The sequence below is a fragment of the Bos mutus genome, chromosome 18, assembly GCF_027580195.1.
Source record: "Bos mutus isolate GX-2022 chromosome 18, NWIPB_WYAK_1.1, whole genome shotgun sequence".
Taxonomy (NCBI): domain Eukaryota; kingdom Metazoa; phylum Chordata; class Mammalia; order Artiodactyla; family Bovidae; genus Bos; species Bos mutus.
The window spans coordinates 3,785,115-3,808,816 of NC_091634.1; the positions used below are offsets into that span (position 1 = coordinate 3,785,115).

General features: G+C 44.7%; 1 pseudogene; it reads right to left on the minus strand.

The window, feature by feature from the left end:
- Positions 1–1,399: 1,399 nt before the first annotated feature.
- On the minus strand, positions 1,400–22,461 carry LOC102272360 (cationic amino acid transporter 3-like; annotated as a pseudogene).
- Between the last annotated feature and the right edge of the window lie 1,241 nt (positions 22,462–23,702).

Below are 23,702 nucleotides of genomic sequence, written 5' to 3' on the forward strand. Positions count from 1 at the left end.
GGTATCTGGTTGTCCCCAGCGGTAAGGGAAGAACAACGATCAGGTGATGTCAGCCTCTTCCATCAAAGTTTAACCCGACAGTTTCAGTCTCCATTGTTTCCCAGCCTGTATTTCAGTAGACTTGCAGGACAGTGAACTTGCAGGATTTTCCTAATTCTGTTCATCCTCTTCTATTTTTGAAAAAACTCATTTAACAACTTTGCTGCTTAATTTCTTTACCTCCATCCCTCTTTCTCTCTACTGCAGCTGCTCATTCCCACAAATAGTTGGGTACTTCATAATAATCAATGTCCTCCATGTCCATAATCTGTTTCAAGCATTATTTTCTTCGGTAACATCTTTTTATTTTTACTTCTCTAGTTTCGCTTCCTATCTTTTAGTTCCACCCAGCCATAACCATGGTCTTCCCTGTGGCTCAGCTGGTAAAGAATCTGCCTGCAATACAGGAGACCTGGGTTCAATCCCTGGGATAAGAAGATCCCCTGGAGAAGGGAAAGGCTACCCACTCCAGTATTCTGGCCTGGAGAATTCCATGGACTGTATAGCCCATGGGGTTGCAAAGAGTCGGACATGCTTGAACAACTTTCACACAACCGTAACCATTCATCAACCAATCATTACTTCCCACCCTCTTTCCTTACCTCTGGCAATGCAGGGTTTTTATTTTCCAATTAAAGAACTTTTCCTCGTCAACTCTACTATCTAACTCTAATAGTCCGTGACAGAAAAGTAAAGTGCTTATTACACAGTGTGATATATGTCTCAGTAAAGCTGGGGGAGAAGATGAAAATGACCATTTCTCTTTCTCAGTAAAATAATTCCATTTATCTATTATTATTCTCTTTTTCTTAAAATCTCTTTCATCTGATATTAATATGGCTATGCATCTTTCTTGTGTTACTGTTTGCACAGTGTATCTCTTCGTTCCTTCTGCTTCCAATGCATCTGCTTTCTCATGTTTAAAATGCAACTCTTTTTTTAAACTCGCATTTATGTTGTTTTTTTTTTCTTATTTTTTGGCCACACTGCACAGTTTGCAGGATCTGAGTTCTCCAACCAGGGATTGAACCCTGGCCCTGGCCGTGAAAGCACTGGGTCCTAAATCCTGGATCTCCAGGGAATTCCCTAAAGTGCAACTCTTTTTTTAAAAAAAAAATTTTTTTTTTTAATGTGGACCATTTTTAAAGTCTTTATTGCTTCTGCTTTATGTTTTGATTTTTGGTTGTGAGGCATGTGGGATCTTAGCCCCACGACCAGGGATCGAACTGGCACCCCCTGCATTAGAAGGCAAGTCTTAACCACTGGAGTGCCAGGGAAACCCCCTGAAGTACAGCTCTTGCACATATGGTTACCTGTGTTTCCTTCTCCTGTGACAATTTGTGTGTTTTCACTGACAACAGGCATAAGAGGACACTGCTTATGTGTAAGTTAATATTTTATTTCTTCCTTTGGTTTCTGGTTACATTTCTGTACATTTTTCATGAAAATTCTCTTTTCTGGGTGTGTATTACCCAACTCGATGAACAAGAATTTGAGTGAACTCCGGGAGTTGGTGATGACAGGGAGGCCTGGCATGCTACGATTCATGGGGTCGCAAAGAGTCAGACACAACTGAGCGACTGAACTTAACTGATTATGCTTTTAAATGCTTCCTTCAGCATTTGCAGCATTAAAGTCACTTTGTCCACTAGCAATAAATACACAGCTATAAATGCATTCTGCCTTCACAGTCCATAGAGGCTCACAGTGCCTCTCGAAGCAGATCCTCCAGTGCATGGAGGGATTCCACACAGCATCTCTCTCCTGTGGTTAAGATGATTCATCACTAGGGATGTCTTTGTCCAGCATTTGGGAGGTGGAGGCCAGTGTGTTGCTCAGTGTTCTCCTCCAACTTGTGTCGGATCCCATATCCAAAGTATATGGCAAATCCTAGTAGGGAAATGAGACAGTGAGAAGTAAAAGCAGGCACTCTCCTCACTTATAAATGCCCAATAGACCTCCTATCATGGTATCTGACACAGTTTAGGGGAGAGGTGGTAGGAAGATTGGGTTCGTTTATCCAAGAGGCCTCTTTACTCCAGAAAGTCACTTACCAATCCCCATCCAGATGCCAAATAGGACCCAGGTCCAAGTAGTCATATGCACCATCAGGTAAATGTTCACAAAGATGCTCACCAGTGGGAGGAAAGGCAGAGCAGGGACCTGTGGGCAGAGTCAGTTCATCCCTGAACACACCCTAGGCATCTGAAAGGGAGACCCTATCCCATGTGGGTGGGACAAGTTCAGTGCCATTCAGGCTGTGTGTTCAGTGCCTACTTAGTGCATGTAAAGCACTGAGTGTGGATCAGGGAAGGGTCCATAGGTTTCAGCAACTCCCCTTCTTCCCTGGTCCAGCAAAGGAAGCTTAGACCTAAAGCACGCAGACCTCCTTCACTCAAGGTGGACACTTTGGGCACATGAGGTCATCTACCCTGAAGTGAAGAGCAGTGGGGTCCTGGGGCTGCCTCCAGATGATGGCCGTGACCCCAGTGATGAGCAGCAGCAGCAGCACAGCCACTGTGGTGAGCACGGGGTCTCCAGAGAACACCTGGCTGGGCCACCGGTACAAGATCAGGCTCAGGATTATCAGCAGGACAACTACAAGGGTCAAGGTGGAGGAGAACAGAACAGGTTCGACTCCAGAAGCCAAAGATGTCAAGACCTTGGGTCACACTCCTCCCCAAAACCTCCCACATCATGAAGGCTCATCATACCTCCAGCATTCCTCAACTGATGAAATACACATTCCCACCTTATCTTGTCAATTTCAGAATACCGCCAGAGACAGATCCCAGTGCTCACCAAGCACTATGGCACATCCATAGACAATCTGGCCAGATGTCTGGGTGGGGATGGTGCTGGCAGGGAACCACAGACTCTTGAGATTCCTTGAGATGTTGGCTTAGGTACAGGGTCCAAAGACCTTTCTTTGACTACAAGCTCCATCTCACTTTCTTCCTCTGTTTTTTGGTTCTTGCTTAAACTCTGGTCTGAGTGATACCTGAATTAGAAGTATGATGCAACATGAACAGCAGTCCCTACTCACCCAACATCACACAGTCGAATCCATCTTTTTTTCCCACAAAAGCAGAGCAGGACATTTAGAAGGCAGCATGAAGGCAGAGAGGATTAGCCCCCATCAATCCCCACAAGTCAAAGACCCCCAGTCAGGGTGGAGCGGAGTCTCACCTGAGCACAAGGACAGAAAAATCGACCACCAAGTTAGCAAGCAGGGACCGAAGTGACATGAGATCCATCAGATCACTGAAATGGAAGAGTAACGCCAAGACCCCTAGAAGGAGGGCATAAACAAGGTGGGGGGATGGAGTGAGAAACAGCTGGGAATATGCAAGCCAAGGAAGATAATCCAAAGGGGGTGGGTTTTGTTTATCTACCTGCAAGGACTCCAGAAATCATGATAACCTTGATGTGAGTGCGTGTACGGGCGTTGATCTGGGCAAGAAATCAGAAAAGGAGCCCGTCCTCTGCCATTGTGTAGATCAACCAAGACATGGCAAACATGGTGTTCAGGAGGCTGGAAAAGAAAACAGAGAGGAGTGAGAACGTGCAGAAGCAGGAGAGACCAGGGCATCCGCTCCCTCGTCTACACGGGGTAAGGTGTCTTTCTCTCTTGTCTCTCAATCCCAAGGGCTGGGATACCCGAGCATCTGACAGTCAACGAGGAGAAAGCCATGCCACTGACCTGGATGAAAGAGCACAGAGGATGCCAACAGCCACAGCATATCTGGCAGGGCCCCACCCAACATGGAGAAAAGCCTGTAGAAAGGGGCTGTCAGGGTGAATTTGGTAGTAGGGCACCATGAGGGTGAGCGCTGCTGAGACACCAAAATATGCCACAAAGCAGATCAAGACTGAGACCACGATGCTGATGGGGATGGACCGCTGAGGATTTTGGGCTTTTTCCCCTGCAGGATTAGAGGAAACACTGGGTCAGGAAACACACCAGAGTGAAAGCACAAAATCCGCTTTCCTGTTGAACCTCCAAAAGAAACCCCTATGCCCAAGGGCAGCCCAATCCGTGCCCACACCCTGGATGGGACACAGGGTGACCATGTTACCTGTAGTGACAATGGAATCAAAACCAATAAACATGTAGAAACATAAAGCTGCTCCTCAGAGAATCCCATCAAGGCCAAAAGGCACAAACCCTCCAGAACCCAGAGGGCCCAAGCTATGGTGAGAGAAGAAACAAGAAAGAACGTGGGTGAGGTGTGTTCAGCCATGTATACTGGACTCCTCCCTTAATATGACAAGTCCTGGGCTCCAGGACCCCCTCCACCTGGATCTCTTTAGGTTAGTTTCTCAGCTGTGTCCAACTTCAAACTCAGATTGTAGCCCACCAGGCTCCTCTGTCTGTGGAATATTCCAGGCAAGAATACTGGAGTAGTTAGCCATTCTATTCTCCAGAGGATCAGGAAGACCCAGGGACTGAACCCTGGTCTCCTGCATTGCAGGTGGATTCTTTATCATCTGAGCCACCAAAGAAGCCCAAGATCTCTTCAACCCCCAGATTCCCAGATGGGTACCCTTTCTCACGCCACACCTTACTAAGGTCAAGGACATCCTCCTAACCTGTAAATGTCACTGGATCCAGATGTGTTCAGTGTGTAGTCCTGTTCCGCGAGCTTCCAGTTGTGCAGGTCTCCCTTAATGAAGCCACAGACGATGATGAAGCTGAGGACCGAAATGTTGATGCCCGTGAACACTTTGTTAACCTGGGGTAACGCATGAACTCCCAGAACCAGTAGTCCTGTGGGGTAAAACTGGAAAATGAAACTTTCCAAATAACTAAATCCAGGACTCCCCTGGTAGTCCAGTGGTTAATACTCCAAGTTTCCACGGCAGGGGGCACAGGTTTGATCTCTGGTTGGGGAAGTTCTGCATGCTCATGATGAGGCCAAATAAATAACTAAGTCCATAGAGATAGAAAGTAAACACATTTTTGCCTAGGACTGGTGGTTATGGGTGGTGGACAGACAGTGACTGCTCAGTGGGTATGGGGCTTCCTTTTGTTGTGAAGAACATGTTTGGAACTGGAAGGAGGTGATGGTTACACAACATTGAGAATGTACTAAGTGCCACCAAACTGTACACTTTCAGGTGGTTAATTTCTTATTGTGGCCATCACCTCACAATATACATGTCTATCAAATCATCTTAAACTTATACAGTGTTGTATGTCAATTATATCTCAGTAAACTGGAAAAGTTTCCTCTCAGTTAAAAACAATCTTTGTGGGGTGGGAGGGAGGCTCAAAAGGAAGGAGATATATGTGTACATATGGCTGATTCACAATGATGTCCAGCAGAAACTAACACAACATTGTAAAATAGTTATATTCCAATAAAATAATAAAGTAAAAAAATAATAAAAAATAATTTTATAAAATCTTTGGTACTTCCCTAATGGTGCAGAGGTTGAGAAACTGCCTTGCATTGCAGAGGATATAAGTTTGATCTCTGGTCCAGGGACTAAGATCCCATGTTCCATGCCGCAACTGCTGAGCCTAAGCACAGCAATGAAGAGCCTGAAGGTCACACAAGAAGACCCAGTGCGGCCAGGAAGAAAAAAAACAACTTTGATTCTCAACTGGGGTAATTTTATCCCACAAGGGACTTTTGGCACTGTCTGGAAACATTGTGATTGATACAGTTTGGAGAGCTGGGTATCATTGGTATATAGTACATAAAGTTCAGCGTTGCTACTCAATATTCAACAATGATCTTTTTTGGGGGGGAGGGGTGACCCGCTTGCCAGGTGGGATCTTAGTTCCCCAATCAAGGATTGAACCTGCACCTTTATTAGTGAAAGCACAGAGTCCTAACCACTGGACCACCAGGGAATTCCCCAAAAAATGATTAAAAAAAAATACTGAAATGCCCAGGACAGCCCCCAACCCCAAAGAACAAAAGTGTTAGTCATTTAGTCGTGTCCGACTCTTTGCGACCCCATAGACTGTAGCCCACCAGGCTCCTCTGTCCGTGGGATTCTCCAGGCAAGAATACTGGAGTGTGTAACCATTCCCTTCTCCAGGGGATCTTCCGGACTCAAGGACTCAAGGATGGAACCCTGGTCTCCCGCATTGCAGGCAGATTCTTTACTATCTGAGCCACCTATTACCTCTACCTCAAAGAATGATCCAGCCCAAATTTTCAATAGTCCAAGGGTAGGGAAAAAATGGTCTTTGTTTTGCCTTCCTCTCTTTCTTATTGCAAACCTTCCTTCCCAGTCTTAATCCCCTCTCCATTCAGTAACCCTGAGGCTTTCCCAACCCAGCTTCCCTTTCACATCTCACTCTTCCCATCCTAACTCTGACCCCTGACTCACCCATGAGCAGCAGCACCAGGCCCAGGGCGAAAAAGTCTGGGTACTTGGCCAGGTAGTAGGGCATATACAGGGAGAAAGTTCCCTCTAACCCCTGAGAGATGTGGTTCCCAGTCAGGCTGTCGAAGGTGTAGCTCCAGGCCCGGGCTATACAGGCAGTGCCTACAGCAGCAGAAGAAGGAATGTTTATGAGCAAACAGAAATTGAACCACAATGATCTAGGGAGAGGAGTGAACAACAGCAACAACAAAAAACCCATAATATCTAGGGATTCAAAGAGTTTCTTCTCATCAGGTGGGGAGGGCAGGCCCAGATGATTCACAACATAGGTTAACTCTTTAATATGCTAGGAGATCAAAGTTACAGAAAATGAACAAAAAGCACAGGGAGGTGGGACCAGGATGGTGGGATCGGAATTGGCATTTTAAATCAGAGTGTCAGGAAAAGTGCTGGGAAGTCAGCAGCTAACCAAAGTCTTCACTACGATGAGGAGATAATCCTGAGGAATTTGCCTCCCTCTACCCACTCCCTGTGCAGGGGGTGGTTCAGATGGTAAAGAATCCGCCTGCAATGCGGGAGACCGGAGTTCGATCCCTTGCCTTGGAAGATCCTTGGGAAAAGGAGATGGCAATTCATTCCAGTATTCTTGTCTGGAGAATTCCATGGATAGAGGAGCCGAGAGGGCTATAGTCCATGGGATTGCAAAGAGTCGGACAAGACTGAGTGACTAACACACACACACACACTCCCTAGAGTTCCCTTTCCTTCAGGGTTATTTGTTGTCACTGTGTTTAGCCCTTAAGTCGTGTCCAGCTCTTTGTGACACCATGGACTGCAGCACACCAGGCTCCTCTGTCTGTGGAATAATGCAGGCAAGAATACTGGAGTAGGTTGCCATGGCTTTCTTCAGGGATTCTTCCTGACCCAGGGATTAAACCCAAGTCTCCTGTACTGGCAGTCAGATTTTTTGCTACTGAGCCACCTGGGAAGCCCTCAAGGTTCTTAGTCTCATCGTTTAAGGAAAGCAGGATTGAAGGGAAACCTGGCGTGTTGCGGTTCCTGGGGTTGCAAAGAGTCAGACACAATTTAGAGACTGAACATCAACAATGGCATCAAACTGAGTAGAATGAAGTTGTAGAGCCTTTCTGTCACTATTACCCATCTCCCCCCACAAGGTGGGGTTTGATCCCTGGATTGGGAAGATCCGGGAGGAGGGCATGGCAACCAGAACATGGCAACTCACTCCAGTATTCTTGCCTGACAAAATCCCAAGGATAGAGGAACCTAGAGAGCTACAGTCCATGGGGTCAAAAAGAGTTGGACACGACTGCAGTGACTGAGGACAGCACAGCCCCGCAAGGTGGATAACATCTGCTTGTGAATGAGCAAAGATCCCATTCATATCTCCTAGTCTCTTGATCTGAAGCCCCACCCCTTCCTGTACCCCAAAATCTCACCAACAGTTAAGGACAGTATGCGATTCCAGCCGATGATGAAGCCATACACCTGACCCATGATGGTACAGCTGTAGAGATACATAGAACCAGAGCTTGGTACCCGGGCCCCAAATTCTATATAGCAGAACCCAGACAACAGAGAAGACAGGGCAGCCACCAAGAAGGAGAGGACGATTGCTGGTCCAGCGATGTACTTGGCCACTGTACCAACCAGGATGTGCACGCCAGCTCCCAACATCCTGCGCACGCCTATGATCACCAGGTCTAGGGTGTTCAGACAACCAGCCATGTGATGCTCAGTCTCCTCTCTGGGACCCAGTGGCCGCCTGCGCACCAGCTTCTGACCAAATTGGCGAGCATCCTGAAGCATCCTAGACGGAGGTCACGAGGCTACTATCTGCTGAGGAAACAAGATGCAAAGCCATCAAGATGATGAAGCCCCCCACTTCTTCTGACACAGCACAACAGCTCCCAGCTCCTTCTACTTTCATCTGGAAAATGGGTCTCTCTACCCTCAGGCTGCAGCCGGGCTGACCCCCTGCACTCTGGGGTTGCAGAGGTCTCCTTGGGAGTATGTGAACTCAGCGCCCAGTCTCCCACAGAAGAGGGTGACCCGAGACTTACTGGATCCTTGGAGCAGAGCCTGGAGCACTGGGTCAGTCAGGGAGGCTGAGGTTAAGCCATGCGGGGCTGGAGCTGAGATATCTCCAAGAACCGAAGCGGGGAGTCCCTGTGAGCAAAAGACAACTTTTTGTTGGGGTGGGGATGGAGTTGGGGGCAGGAAGGAAGCATCTGCAGAGTTGCTATCAGCCCTTGATTCTTCTGTGGTTACCTCAGGGGGTGCTTCTGAGAGGGTTTTTTTGTTTGTTTTTTGTTTTTTTTTAATTGTGTTGTAATACCCAGAACGTAACATTAACTATTTTAATCTTTTTTAAGTGTGTAATTTAGTTAAGTACATTTACATTTTGGGCAACCAAACTGTAGAACTTTCTTCATCTTTTAAAACTGAAACTCTGTACCCATACAACAAAATTCTTCCTTTCTTCTCCACCAGTCTTGGCAACCACCATTACACCCTGTGTCTCTGTGAGCCTGACCACTCTAGAGCTAGTGCTAAGTTGCTTCAGTCATGTCCAACTCTTTGGGACCACTCTAGGTACTTCATTCTTGTGGGTTCATACACTATTTCTCTTTTGTTGTCAGGCTTTACTTAGTACAATGTCAACAAAATTCATCCATGTTGTAGCATGTGTTAGAATTCCATTTTTAATGCTGAATAATACTCCATAGTATTATAAGTACATGCCACACCTGGCTTATCTGTTTCTTGGTCAATGGACACTTGGGTTTCTTTCATGCTTTGGTTATTGTGAATAATGCTGCTATGAACACAGGTATACACATATGTCTTCCAGACTGTGCTTCTCTCCAACTCTTCTGGGTGTATACTCAGAAGCAGAATTGCTGGATCATATGGTTTTAAGATTTTTATCTGCTTGTGAGGGAGAAAATGTTCATATATTGAGGAATGGGGAAGTCATTTTGGCTTATTTGTGGTTCAGTTTGAACTTTGTGTGAACTAAGACAGCCTGTCTGACTCTCACAGCTCATCTGTCTTAACCACTGAGATAAAGAACATCTGTTTTGAAAATAAGGATGAACAACTCCTTTCTTATGGTGTCCATGAAAAGACAATGTTCCCTTCCCAGATGGTGTCTTGCTGCCTGAAGAACTTTAACTGTGGTCTCTGACTATTTCTGTTGCCCACCCAGTTGAATCTCTTAAATTCTGTCATACTCGACACTGTTCTGAGTCAACTGGCCTCTTAGGAGGTACCGTAACTCCCTTCACCCAATGTCACTTTGGCTTGATATAATCGTCTGAACCTTGCAATTTTCCTTCCAGCACCTCAAGATGACAGCAACCCTGACTGCTTGGTGCTAACTGATTACCTTCTTACTCCTATACCTGTGCTATTAGGGTGGCTCTTAACCCCACATGACTAATGCTCTTCTAAGAAGAGAGTAGAATACAGAGAGTATACATGGACACCAAGGAGTGAGAGATTTAATAAATAAAAATACAAAACACCTAGATATACTGAATTTCAGACAAAGAGTGAATATTCAAATATATATTTCAATACACAGCTTTTATATAAATGCATATTTGTGCATTAATTATACTTATATTTTAAATCTGTACATATCCATGTACAAGCACTATCATGCACTGATTTATTGTGCCTCAAAGATACTGCCTTTTCTTATAAATTGAAGGTTTGTGGCAACCATGTGATGGTCAAATGATTGTTAGCATTTTTTCTTTTTACAAATATAGTATCTTAAAATTACAGAAGAATCTGAAAGAGCAAGAAAACTTGGAGCCTGGCTGGCTACAGTCCTTGGGGTCGCAAGACTCAGACACGACTGAGCAGCTGAGCAACAGCAACACAGCAGGGAGCGATTTGCTGGTGGTGGCTGTAGGCGCCCAGCTCTGATTCCCGGCGTGTTTCTCGAAAGTTGATGAGGAAGCACTGCTTGGGCAAGGGACATGCTGGGAGTTGTAGATCAGGCAGACAAGAGAAAGAGGAAAGGAGAGAGAAAAACATTGGCACCCCACTCCAGTACTCTTGCCTGGAAAATCCCATGGACGGAGGAGCCTGGTGGGCTGCAGTCCCTGGGGTCGCTAAGAGTCGGACACGACTGAGCGACTTCACTTTCACTTTTCACTTTCATATAATGGAGAAGGAAATGGCAACCCACTCCAGTGTTCTTGCCTGGAGAATCCCAGGGACCGGGGAGCCTGGTGGGCTGCCATCTATGGGGTCACACAGAGTCGGACACGACTGAAGCAACGAAGCAGCAGCAGCAGGGCTCCTTCACTGTGCGGACCTAGATTCAGCCCTGTGGGTCTTGGAAAGAGAACAAAGCAGAGAGTGAGAGTAAGCAAGTTGTCATGGGAGAGAGAGAGAGTCAGAAGTCTCCAGCCAGCAGTTTGGGGAGACTGGCAGTTTACCTTGAAATCTCAGGCTTCAGCATCAGTGATCTTGGAGAGAGATCAACCGTGAGGAGTGGCTTAGTTCTCTGCCCAGGAATTGGACCCGGGTGGCCTGGGTGAAAAACCAGGAATCTTAATCTCTAGTCCACCAGTGGCTAGAAACTAGAAACAAGGTTCTCCTGGTTCTTGCCCCCAGTAAAAAATGAATTTCTCCAGGAGGCAAAAACTAAAAATATGATAAACGTGCGTTACTGGAGACACAGCACAGTCGTGGGGGAGCACACAGGAGATTTGTTAAGACAGAAGTCAGGCAGAGTTCACACACAATAGAAAGGCTGTGAGCGTCCTCCCGAAGGAGGTGGAGCCCCATAAAGAGACTGTTAAATCATCTGTACAGGGTGGTTCTTCCTGTCTTTGTTTGTCTTTGGCTAATTATCTGCCCTGCCCTAGGACCCTCCCTGACAAGTGTGTGCAGCTTTTTTTCCTAGATGGATTCCAGCACACAGGCCTCTGGGGGCCCTGGACATCACCTATTACGGGATGGCACTCCCATCTTTTTGCCCCCCAAGGAGACTTTCTGTGCATGTGCGGTGCCCTAAAGATAGAAAATATGTGACCTCTTGATCTTTTACACACACAGGGTTTAGCCCCTCTTTGTCCGTGCCATGATTGTTATATTACCGTGTCCACAGCAGACAAAGTCCAGCTATTTACTCTGTTCCTGTCATTTCTGTCTCCCAGTGGGAACAGAAGGCAGATTGTAAATATCTAGCCTAGAGCCCACTTGCCTCCTTTCTTGGGAAATGTAAACAGAAGGCTTCTTTCTCCTGTTCATCTACTCTTCGTGTGTCTACTTTGCAGGTTCCAGACAAAGCACCTAAGAGGATAGAGGACACGATATTCTGCCCCAACAGCAATAAAGTTTAAATGCTTCAACAAGATGATATAAGCTTCTCTGGTGGCTCAGACAGTTAAAGAATCTGCCTGCCATGCAGGAGACATAGAGATGTGGATAGTGAAGATCCCCTGCAGGAGGGAACTGCAACCTGCTCCAGTGTTCTTGCCTGGAGAATCCCATGGACAGAGGAGTCTGGCACCCTATAGTCCATGGGGTCACAAAGAGTTGGACACAACTGAAAAACTAACACTTTCACTTTTCTTTCACTAATAAAATATGTGGCCAAGGAAAGAAGCAGTGTACAGATTCATCCAGCTAATATTGCCAAAGTTCAGTTCAGTTCAATCGCTCAGTCGTGTCCGACTCTTTGCGACCCCATGAATCCAAGCACGCCAGGCCTCCCTGTCCATCACCAACTCCCGGAGTTCACCCAGACTCACGTCCATCGAGTCAGTGATGCCATCCAGCCATCTCATCCTCTGTCATCCCCTTCTCCTCTTGGCCCCAATCCCTCCCAGCATCAGAGTCTTTTCCAGTGAGTCAACTCTTCACATGAGGTGGCCAAAGTACTGGAGTTTCAGCTTTAGCATCATTCCTTCCAAAGAAATCCCAGGGCTGATCTCCTTCAGCATAGACTGGCTGGATCTCCTTGCAGTCCAAGGGACTCTCAAGAGTCTTCTCTAACATCACAGTTCAAAAGCATCAATTCTTCGGCGCTCAGCCTTCTTCACAGTCCAACTCTCACATCCATACATGACCACAGGAAAAACCATAGCCTTGACTAGATGGACCTTTGTTGGCAAAGTAATGTCTCTGCTTTTGAATATGCTATCTAGGTTGGTCATAACTTTCCTTCCAAGGAGTAAGTGTCTTTTAATTTCATGGCTGCAGTCACCATCTGTAGTGATTTTGGAGCCCAGAAAAATAAGTCTGACACTGTTTCCACTGTTTCCCCATCCATTTCCCATGAAGTGATGGGACTGGATTCCATGATCTTCGTTTTCTGAATGTTGAGCTTTAAGCCAACTTTTTCACTCTCCACTTTCACTTTCATCAAGAGGCTTTTGAGTTCCTCTTCACTTTCTGCCATAAGGGTGGTGTCATCTGCATATCTGAGGTTATTGATATTTCTCCCGGCAATCTTGATTCCAGCTTGTGTTTCTTCCAGTCCAGCGTTTCTCATGATGTACTCTGCATATAAGGTAAATAAGCAGGGTGACAATATACAGCCTTGAGGAACTCCTTTTCCTATTTGGAACCAGTCTGTTGTTCCATGTCCAGTTCTAACTGTTGCTTCCTGACCTGCATATAGATTTCTCAAAAGGCAGATCAGGTGGTCTGGTATTCCCATCTCTTTCAGAATTTTCCACAGTTTATTGTGATCCACACAGTCAAAGGGTTTGGCATAGTCAATAAAGCAGAAATAGATATTTTTCTGGAACTCTCTTGCTTTTTCCATGATCCAGCAGATGTTGGCAATTTGATCTCTGGTTCTTCTGCCTTTTCTAAAACCAGCTTGAATATCAGGAAGTTCACTGTTCACATATTGCTGAAACCTGGCTTGGAGAATTTTGAGCATTACTTTACTAGTGTGTGAGATGAGTGCAATTGTGCGGTAGTTTGAGCATTCTTTGGCATTGCCTTTCTTTAGGATTGGAATGAAAACTGACCATTTCCAGTCCTGTGGCCACTGCTGAGTTTTCCAAATTTGCTGGAATATTGAGTGCAGCACTTTCACAGCATCATCTTTCAGGATTTGAAAGAGCTCCACTGGAATTCCATCACCTCCACTAGCTTTGTTCGTAGTGATGCTTTCTAAGGCCCACTTGACTTCACATTCCAGGATGTCTGGCTCTAGGTCAGTGACCACACCATCGTGATTATCTGGGTCGTGAAGATCTTTTTTATACAGTTCTTCTGTGTATTCTTGCCACCTCTTCTTGATATCTTCTGCTTCTGTTAGGTCCATACAATTTCTGTCCTTTATCGAGCCCATGTTTGCATGAAATGTTCCCTTGGTATCTCTAATTTTCTTGAAGAGATCTCTAGTCTTTCCCATTCTGTTCTTTTCCTCTATTTCTTTGCATTGATCGCTGAAGAAGGCTTTCTTATCTCTTCTTGCTATTCTTTGGAACTCTGCATTCAGATGCTTATATCTTTCCTTTGCTCCTTTGCTTTTCACTTCTCTTCTTTTCACAGCCGTTTACAAGGCCTCCAAAGACAACCATTTTGCTTTTTTGCATTTCTTTTCTATGGGAATGGTCTTGATCCCTGTCTCCTGTACAATGTCAGGAACCTCATTCCATAGTTCATCAGGCACTCTATCTGTCAGATCTAGGCCCTTAAATCTATTTCTCACTTCCACTGTATAATCATAAGGGATTTGATTTAGGTCATACCTGAATGGTCTAGTGGTTTTCCCTACTTTCTTCAATTTAAGTTTGAATTTGGCAATAAGGAATTCATGATCTGAGCCACAGTCAGCTTCTGGTCTTGTTTTTGCTGACTATATAGAGCTTCTCCATCTTTGGCTGCAAAGAATATAATCAATCTGATTTTGGTGTTGACCATCTGGTGATGTCCATGTGTAGAGTCTTCTCTTGTGTTGTTGGAAGAAGGTGTTTGTTATGATCAGTGCATTTTCTTGGCAAAACTCTATTAGTTGTAGCCATCATGGTCAACAAAAGAGTCCGAAATGCAGTATTTGGATGCAGTCTCAAAAACAACAGAATGATCTCTGTTCGTTTCCAAGGCAAACCATTCAATATCACAGTAATCCAAGTCTATGCCCCAACCAGTAACGCTGAAGAAGCTGAAGTTGAACGGTTCTATGAAGACCTACAATATTGCCAAAAGGCACCCTAAAATAGGCACTAAAAGAGACATATAAAACATGGCCAACTCGCACAGGAAAAGATGGCCATCATTCATAATTATTCAGTTCAGTTCAGTCACTCAGTCTTGTCCGACTCTTTGTGACCCCATAAATCACAGCACGCTAGGCCTCCCTGTCCATCACCAACTCTTGGAGTTCACTCAAACTCATGTCCATCAAGTCGGTGATGCCGTCCAGCCATCTCATCCTCTGTTGTCCCCTTCTTCTCCTGCCCCCAATCCTTCCCAGCATCAGAGTCTTTTCCAATGAGTCAACTCTTCGCATGAGGTGGCCAAAGTATTGGAGTTTCAGCTTCAGCATCATTCCTTCCAAAGAACACCCAGGACTGATCTCCTTTAGAATGGACTGGTTGGATCTCCTTGCAGTCCAAGAGTCTCTCAAGAGTCTTCTCCAACACCACAGTTCAAAAGCATCAATTCTTTGGTGCTCAGCTTTCTTCACAGTCCAACTCTCACATTCATATATGACCACTGGAAAAACCATAACCTTGACTAGACAGACCTTTGTTGACAAAGTAATATCTCTGCTTTTTAATATGGTACCTAGGTTGGTCATAACTTTCCTTCCAAGAAGTAAGCATCTTTTAATTTCATGGCTGCAATCACCATCTGCAGTGATTTTGGAGCCCCCCAAAATAAAGTCTGACACTGTTTCCACTGTTTCCCCATCTATTTCCCATGAAATGATGGGACCAGATGCCATGAGAAATGCAAATCAAAACAACGATGAGGTACCACCCCATGCTGTTCAGAATGACTATGATTAACAAGTTTACAAATAATAAATGTTGGAGAGGGTGTGGAGAAAAGGGAACCCTCTTACACTGTTGGTGGGAATGTAAAGTGGTGCAGTCATTATGGAAAACAGTATAAAGGGTCCTCAAAAAATTAAAAATTGAGTTGATGTAGGATCCACTTCGGACTGTATACCCAGACAAAACTATAATTCAAAAAGATACATGCATCCCTATGTTCATAGCAACACTATTTACAATAGCCAAGGCATGGAAACAACCTAAAACTCATCAATATGTTAGGGGAAGTATGCTGGTTGAAACCGCCCACCCTAGCCAGGCACCATAATAACCATTTGCATGAGCTGTTTTATGACAGGAGGTTCTGGTAAGGAACAGGTAACTAATAAGCCTCCACCAACCAGAAGAATTTGGGAAAGGTCAAAAGGAGACACCACCTGTCCACCCACCTCCCAGAATCCTTCTCTCTTGTATCCATCTTGGCTGAACAAGGCATGCACCGCGAGGAAGAACTCTGAGTCTGATTGGCTAAAGACAGCCCGGAAACTAATCCCATCACCATAAAACCCGAGACTGCAAGACATGAGACAGAGCTGTTCTCCTGAGTTCCCTTACCCTACTGCTCTCCACCTGAGTGCCCTTTCCCAATAAAATCTCTTGCTTTGTCAGCACACATGTCTCCTTGCACAATTCATTTCCAAGTGTTAGACAAGAGTCCAGTTTTGGGCCGTGGAAGAGGTCCCCCTTCCTGCAACAAATAGATGAATGGATAAACAAGATGTGATATATATATATGTGTGTGTGTGTGTAAATATTTAGTGGCTCAGTGGTGAAGAATCTGCCTGCAGAAGATCTCCTGGAGAAGGAAATGACAACCCACTCCAGTATTCTTGTCTGGGAAATTCCATGGACAGAGGAACGTGGCTAACTACAGTAAATGGGGTCGCAAAAGAGACAGACAGAACTTAGCAACTAAACAACAACAAATATATATATTCAGACATACATACATACTGACAGACTGCTCAGCCATGAAAAATGAAACAATGCCACTTGCAGCAGTATGGACGGACCTAGATAATGGGATTATCATACTTAGTGAAGTAAATCAGAAAGAGAAAGACAGATACTGTATGATATCATTTATATGTGGAGTCTAAAATACGACTCAAATGAATCTATCTATGAAATAGAAACAGACTCACAGATATAGAGACCAGACTTATGATGGCCAAGGAAGAGGGAAAAGGAAGGATTGGGAGTTTGGGATTAGCATGTGCAAACTATCGTATGCTGCTGCTGCTGCTGCTAAGTCGTTTCAGTCATGTCCGACTCTGTGCAACCCCATAGACGGCAGCCCACCAGGCTCCCCCATCCTTGGGATTCTCCAAGCATGAACACTGGAGTGGGTTGCCATTTCCTTCTCCAAAGCATGAAAATGAAAAGTGAAAGTGAAGTCGCTCAGTCGTGTCCGACTCTTCACGACCCCATGGACTGCAGCCCACCAGGCTCCTCCATCCATGGGATTTTCCAGGCAAGAGTACTGGAGTGGGGTGCCATTGCCTTGACTAGATAAACAACAAGGTCCTATTGTATAACACAGGAAACTATAATCAATATCTTGTGATAAACAGTCACGGAAAAGAAAATGAAAAAGAAGATATCAATACATACGCATAACTGAGTCACCTTGCTTTACAGAAGAAACTAACACAGCACTGTAAATCAACTATACTTCAATAAATTAAAAAAAAATAATTCAGGTTGAGGCAGCCAAACAAGAGAGTATAAATTTAGAAGAAAAAAAAAAAAAGACATCTAAAATAGGCATTGGGGATTTAGAAGTAAGGAGCACTCCCCTCTTTAATAACAGAAGGACATTTGGAATCAAGTCCACATACAAATGTTGAAAAAAATTCCACATCATTTTTTTAAGAGTCTGACTTTTCAAACAGCTATAATATAATAGAAGAAAACATACAGAGTTTAAAATAATGTGAGGACAGACACTTAAGCCTTGAGAATGGCATGTCTGATATAACATCGTACAGAATTTTGTTGCTTTTGTTGTTGTTTAGTCACTCAGTTGTGTCTGAATCTTTGCGACCTCATGGACTGTAGCCTGCCAGGCTCCTCTGTCCATGGTATTTCCCAGCCAAGAATACTAGAGTGGGTTGCCATTTTCTCCTTTAGGGGATCTTCCTAACTCAGGGATCAAGCCCATGTGTCCTGCATTGGCAGGAGACCAATTGGCTTCTTACCGCCTGCATTGGCTTACCACCTTCTCCTGCATTGGCTTCTCACCACCAAGTCACCAGGGATGCCCAGTAGACAACCCCAATTGTCAGGTACTGTCTTCCTGTTATGATTCATGAGAGTCACTCATGTCCGCCTCTGCTGCTTTCTCCCCACCCTCTCATCTTTTCAACATAATTTCCCATGTTTTTAATTCATCTCACGGAGACTGAGATATCACAGATATGCTCACATTCCTTTTCTTTTCCCTTTCTCATTGAACAGCCACCCTGTATTTCAAGGTGAGTGTCCTGATCATCACCCCTCCCCTAAATTTCCCAGCCTTCTGACCTCTATCTCTCAAATGTTAACACCTTTTCTTTTTCATGTACTTCCTGAAGCCTCTGAAATTATTTCTCAATTGTATAACCATTGCTGAGTTTGGGTGCTTTGCATATACATTATATATGAATATTTTAAATTGATGTTGCATTCATGGTGACCTGTAATTCACTATTGATAATCTGCTCCTACCTTCTCACCGCCAGTCTTTGGTATCTTAATCCTTCTGTCTTTGCCTCCTCCTCCTGCCTCTTTTGGGCTTCCCTAGTGGCTCAGACAGTAAAGCGTCTGCCTACAATGCGCGAGAGCTGGGTTCCATCCCTGGGTAGGGACGATCCCCTGGAGAAGGAAATGGCGACCCACTCCAGTACTCTTGCTTGGAAAATCCCATGGAAGGAAGAGTCTGGTTGGCTACAGTCCACAGGGTTGCAAAGAGTCGGACCTGACCGAGCAACTTCACTTCACTTCACTTCCTGCCTCTTTTCTATCTCAGATGGAAACACTTCATCTCACTCTCTCTCTCTTGCCTTCTGCCCCCTCCCCCATACATCCTGTTTTTGACATGAATTCATTACTGTGCCTTGGACCAGTAGATTTCCTGCCTTGGTTGCATTTGGAAACCATCCAAATCTCTAGCCCTGACAGAACAGAAACTAAGTCAGAGGGGAGTTGAAAGAAAACCATGTGACATGAGAAGAGAATGAAAAAATTCCCAATCACGGTATCATCAAAGATTCTTCCATTATGAGGGGACCCTCCAAAGAATACACACTGACAACTCAGGTTTTCTCCATTATCTTATACAAGGAAGGAGTCTAGAAATAAATGTAGTCTTTTGTGTTTGTTAAAATTCTTAGTTTTTTGGACTTCCCTGGTGGCATAAGTGAATGAGAATCTACCTGCTGATGCTGATGCTGAAACTCCAATTCTTTGGCCACCTGATGTGAAGAGCTGACTCATTGGAAAAGACCCTGATGCTAGGAAAGATTGAGGGCAGGAGGAGAAGGGGGCAACAGAGGATGAGATGGTTGGATGGCATCAATGATTCAATGGACATGACTTTGAGCAAACTCCGGGATACAGTGAAGGACAGGGAAATCTGGCGTGCTACAGTCCATGGGGTTGCAACGAGCCAGACAAGACTGAGGGACTGAACAAAAACAGCAGCAACTACAAGGAGAAGCATGCATACGAAAATGGAGAGTAGCCCCGGATCACTGCAACTGGAGAGAAAGTCCTCCCGCAGCAACAAAAACCGAGTGCAGCCAAAATTGTTTAAAAATTTTTTTAAATCAAATGTTTTGTAGAATTCACCGATGAAACTATCTTTTCTGTGTTGAGAGGTTTCTTATCACTGATTCAACCTCCTTTCTTGTTATTGGTTTATTCAGATTGTTTATTTTTTCCTTCCAGGTTATCCAATTTGTTGGCGTATACTTTTTCATAGTATAAGAAATGTGTATAAGACATTTGAAGTACCATTTACAATATCTCCTCTTTAATTTCTGGTTTTACTTATATGAGTGTTCTCTTTATTGATTTTTTATTGGCGTATAACTGTTTTACAATGTTGTGTTAGTTTCTGCAACACAAAGAGGTGAATCAGCTTTGTTGTTGTTGTTTAGCCACTCAGTCATGTCTGACTCTGTGCCACTCCATGGGCTGTTGCCCACCAGCTCCTATGTCCATGGGATTCTCCAGGCAAGAATACTGGAGTGGGTTGCCATTTCCTAATCATGGGTATCTTCCTGATCCAGGGATCAAAACTGTGTCTCCTGCATTGGCAGGCCAATTCTTTACCACTGAGCCACAAGGGAAGGAAGCCCAGTGAATAGCTATATGTATACATATGTCCCCTACCTGCTGGGAGTCCCTCCCACCCCATCCCCCATCCCAACCCTCTAGGGCATCACAGAGCTGCAAGCTGAGGTTCCTGTGCTCTCTGCAGGTTCCTATTAGCTTTCTGTTTTGCACATGTAGTGTATACATGTCAATCCTAATCCCCCAGTTTGTTCAACCTTCTCCTTCCCCCACTGGGTCCACATGTCAGTGAGCTGTCACCTCACAGATGTCAGAATGGTCACAATTGGAAAATCTACAAACAATAAATGGTGGAGAGGATGTGGAGAGAAGGGAACTCTTCTGCACTGTTGGTGGGAAAGTAAGCTGACACAGCCACTATGGAGAACAGGATGGACATTCCTGAACAAACCAGGAATAAAACTACCATATGACCTGGCAACCCACTACTGGGCATAAACCCTGAGAAAACCAAAGTCAAATCAAATCAAATCACAAAGATACATGTACGCTGAATGTTCTTTGCAGCCCTGTTTACAACAGGCAGGACATGGAAGCAACCTGGATGTCTATAGACAGATGAATGGATAAAGAAGATGTGGTACATATAGGCAATGAAGTATTACTCAGCCATAAAAAGGAAAGAATTTGAGTCACTTGTAGTGAGATAAATAAACTTAGAACCTGTTATACAGAGTAAAGAAACTCAGAAAGAGAAAAACAAATATGTATATGTTTATGTATGGAATGGTAGGACAGATGAACCTATTTGCAGGGCCAGAATTGAGATGGAGTCATAGAGATTGGACTTGTGGACACAGCGCAGGAAGGAGAGGGTGGGATGAATTGACAGAGTAGCATTGACATGTATACACTATATGTGTAAAATGGAGTTAGTGGGAAGCCTCTGCACAGCTCAGGTTGCTCAGCCTGACTCTCTGTGAGGATGTAGACACACGGGATGGGAAGGGGGAGGGAGGCTCACCAGGGAGAAAGTATATTTATAATTAAGACTGATTCACTTTATCATACAGCAGAAACCAACACAACATTGTAAAACAATTATCCTCCAATGAAAAAGCAAAAAAAAAAAAAAAAAAGTAATTAATATTATTGAATTTTTTTGGAAATAAAAAAAAGGAAAAACAGATGGCCTCCCAAGAGCCTGGAGGAAGAGAGGACTAATCTTCATTCTGAATCAGAAACAAAAGACTCTGTTTTCAATCCTTTGGGACATAGAATGTCTCCCCATTACACTGCTCTGCAGGGCCAGGCTGACTCAGAGAACACGAGTTAAGAGCAGGGGGCTTCTGTCCATGTTACTCTAAGGTCCGAGTTGAGCATTATGGTTGAGGGCAAGCATTCAAAGAGTCAGGAAGCCATGATTAGGATCTTGGCCCCACGAACACCTCTCTGCCCTTGAACAAGTCATATACTTCCCTGGACCTGTGTTTCCTTCTTGTTCAAACGCTGCTGATGAACTTTTGAGCCCTGTCTTTAGGAACATAAAATGGTACAGTTGCTGTGGGTAAAGTATGGTGGTTCCTCCGAAAAACCAAAAGTGAAATTACCATCATGGTTGAGCAATCCCACTCCTGAGTGTACACCCAAAAGAACTGAAAGTGAGGTCACAGGAGACGTTTGTACACCCATGGTGGCATTATTCAGATTAGCTGAGAGATGAAAGCAACCCAAATGGCTATCCATGAAAAATGGATAAAAACAATGTGCTCTATACCTACAGTGGAATATTATTCAGCCTTAAAAATATGGGAAATTCTGACCCATGCTATAACATGGAGGAAACTTGAGGACAATATGCTAAGTGATATAAGCCAGTCACCATAAGACAAGTACTGTATGATCCCACTTCTATAAAATAGCTAATACAGTCAAATTTACACAGACAGAAAGTAGAATGCTGGTTTGCTAGGTGCTGGGTGAGGGGGGAAATGGGGAGTCATTGTTCAATGCACACACGGTTTCAGTTTACAAGACAAAAAGAATTCTGCGAACTGGTTACACAGCTGTGTAAATTTACCCAGTACTGCTGAAGGCTCATTTAAAAATGGTGAAGTTGGCAAATTTATGTATATTTCACCACAGCTTTTAAAATTGTATGCTGGGGATAAACTGGAGAGCCAGCTTCACAGAGTTGATGAGTGTACAAAACTCCAGGGTAATTCAACACAAAACACCACTGAACTGTCTTCAGCAGAATGCTCAGCTCCTAGAGGAGGCATCAGCAGACGTGGAGGGCAGAGAGGAGACAGGAGACTGACGGCAGTGGTACCCGCATCACAAACTCCATGTGAGGGTCATCTTAGGGTTGTGTGAGCACCAGACTAAAACCAGTCCAAGAGCCCCTGGACATTGATCCAATCTCTCCCAGCCCCTCCTCTCCTCACACAAACACAGACAGTTCCCAGCTGCTTCTACTTTCATCTGTAAAACGGGTCTCTCCACCCTTAGGCTGGAGCCGGGCTGACCCCTGCACTCTGGGGTTGCAGAGGTCTCTTTGGGAGGATGTGAACTCAGCACCCAGTTTCCCACAGAAGAGGGTGACCCGAGACTCACTGGATCCTTGGAGCAGAGCCTGGAGCACTGGGTCAGTCAGGGAGGCTGAGGTTAAGGCGCACAGGGCTGGAGCTGATGTTTGTCCAAAATTTAAAGAGGGAAGTCCCTGAGCACAGAAGACAACCCTTAACCTTGGGTAATTGGGGTGGGGATGGGGCTGAGAGGACCTGAAGCTTATGCAAAGTTCCTGTTAGCACTTAACCACAGCCCTCTGTGGTTACCCTTGTGAGATTTTCTAAGATGTTTTTAACTGGGGTAACATACACGTAACAGGAAATTTTAACCGTCTTTAAGTATTCAGTTCAGTCATTTTGTAACCGAAAGCAAAGTCTGGCTGCTGGCTGCTCAAAAGCCATTCAGGAGGCCAGGTTGGTGGAAGGAAAGTTTGCTTTATTTTGGATACCGGCAGTGGGGGGAGGGCGTTACACTCCTGCCAAAGGTCGACTCCCCTCCCACCCCAACAGGCAGTGGGTAAGAGGTTTAGACAGAGGGAGGGGGCTACATGGAGAAACAGCATGGTCAGCTCTGACAGTCATCTTGCAACTGGTCATGGATGGTTGGACCAGCAGCATCTTGATTGTTTTAGGTACAGTTACTCTTCAGTCACAAGGTCAGTGTGTTCCCATTTCCTTGAGGCCATTTGTTCCCATTTCCTTGAGGCGGTTCTCAGAATTGGGGCAGCTGTTGTCATGGCTACACTCTGGTCCTCAGCTAGTTACTCTCTTGCACCTGGTGGAGGTGTCCGTCTCTACACACTCTCAGAATATTGTCTGGAGCCCTTGAGAAGGAACTATAGGTCCGTGACTATGCTTAGTCACCACATTATTATTATTTGTTCTCCTCTGGCTGCTGTCCTTTGTTTCCGCATGCTCTCACTTCTTGGATTAAACTTATTCTTTGGCTAAGCTTTTCCCACAGACAGAAGGCAGGCAGAGGACATAGGGGTCAAGGACCCTAGGGTCCTACTCCATCTCCATGTTAAGTATATTCACATTTTGTGCAACCAAACTCCAGGACATTTTTCCTCTGGCAAACAGAAACTACACATTCAACAACAACAATAAAAATCCCCCTTTATCCTTTCCCAGTTCTTGGCAATTACCTTTCTATTTTCTGTCTCAATGACTCTGATTACTCCAGGTTGTTCATTTCGGTGGAATCATCCAATATTTGTCCTTTACTATCGGGTTTATTTTACTGAGTATAATATCCACTAGGTTCATCCATGTTGTAACATGTGTTATGTTCCCTTCTCTTTAAATGCTGAATATACTCTACTATTGGTACCTACCACATTGGCTTAACCATCCTTTGGTCAATGAGCACTTAGGTTGCTTTCATGTTTTAGTTACTGTGAAT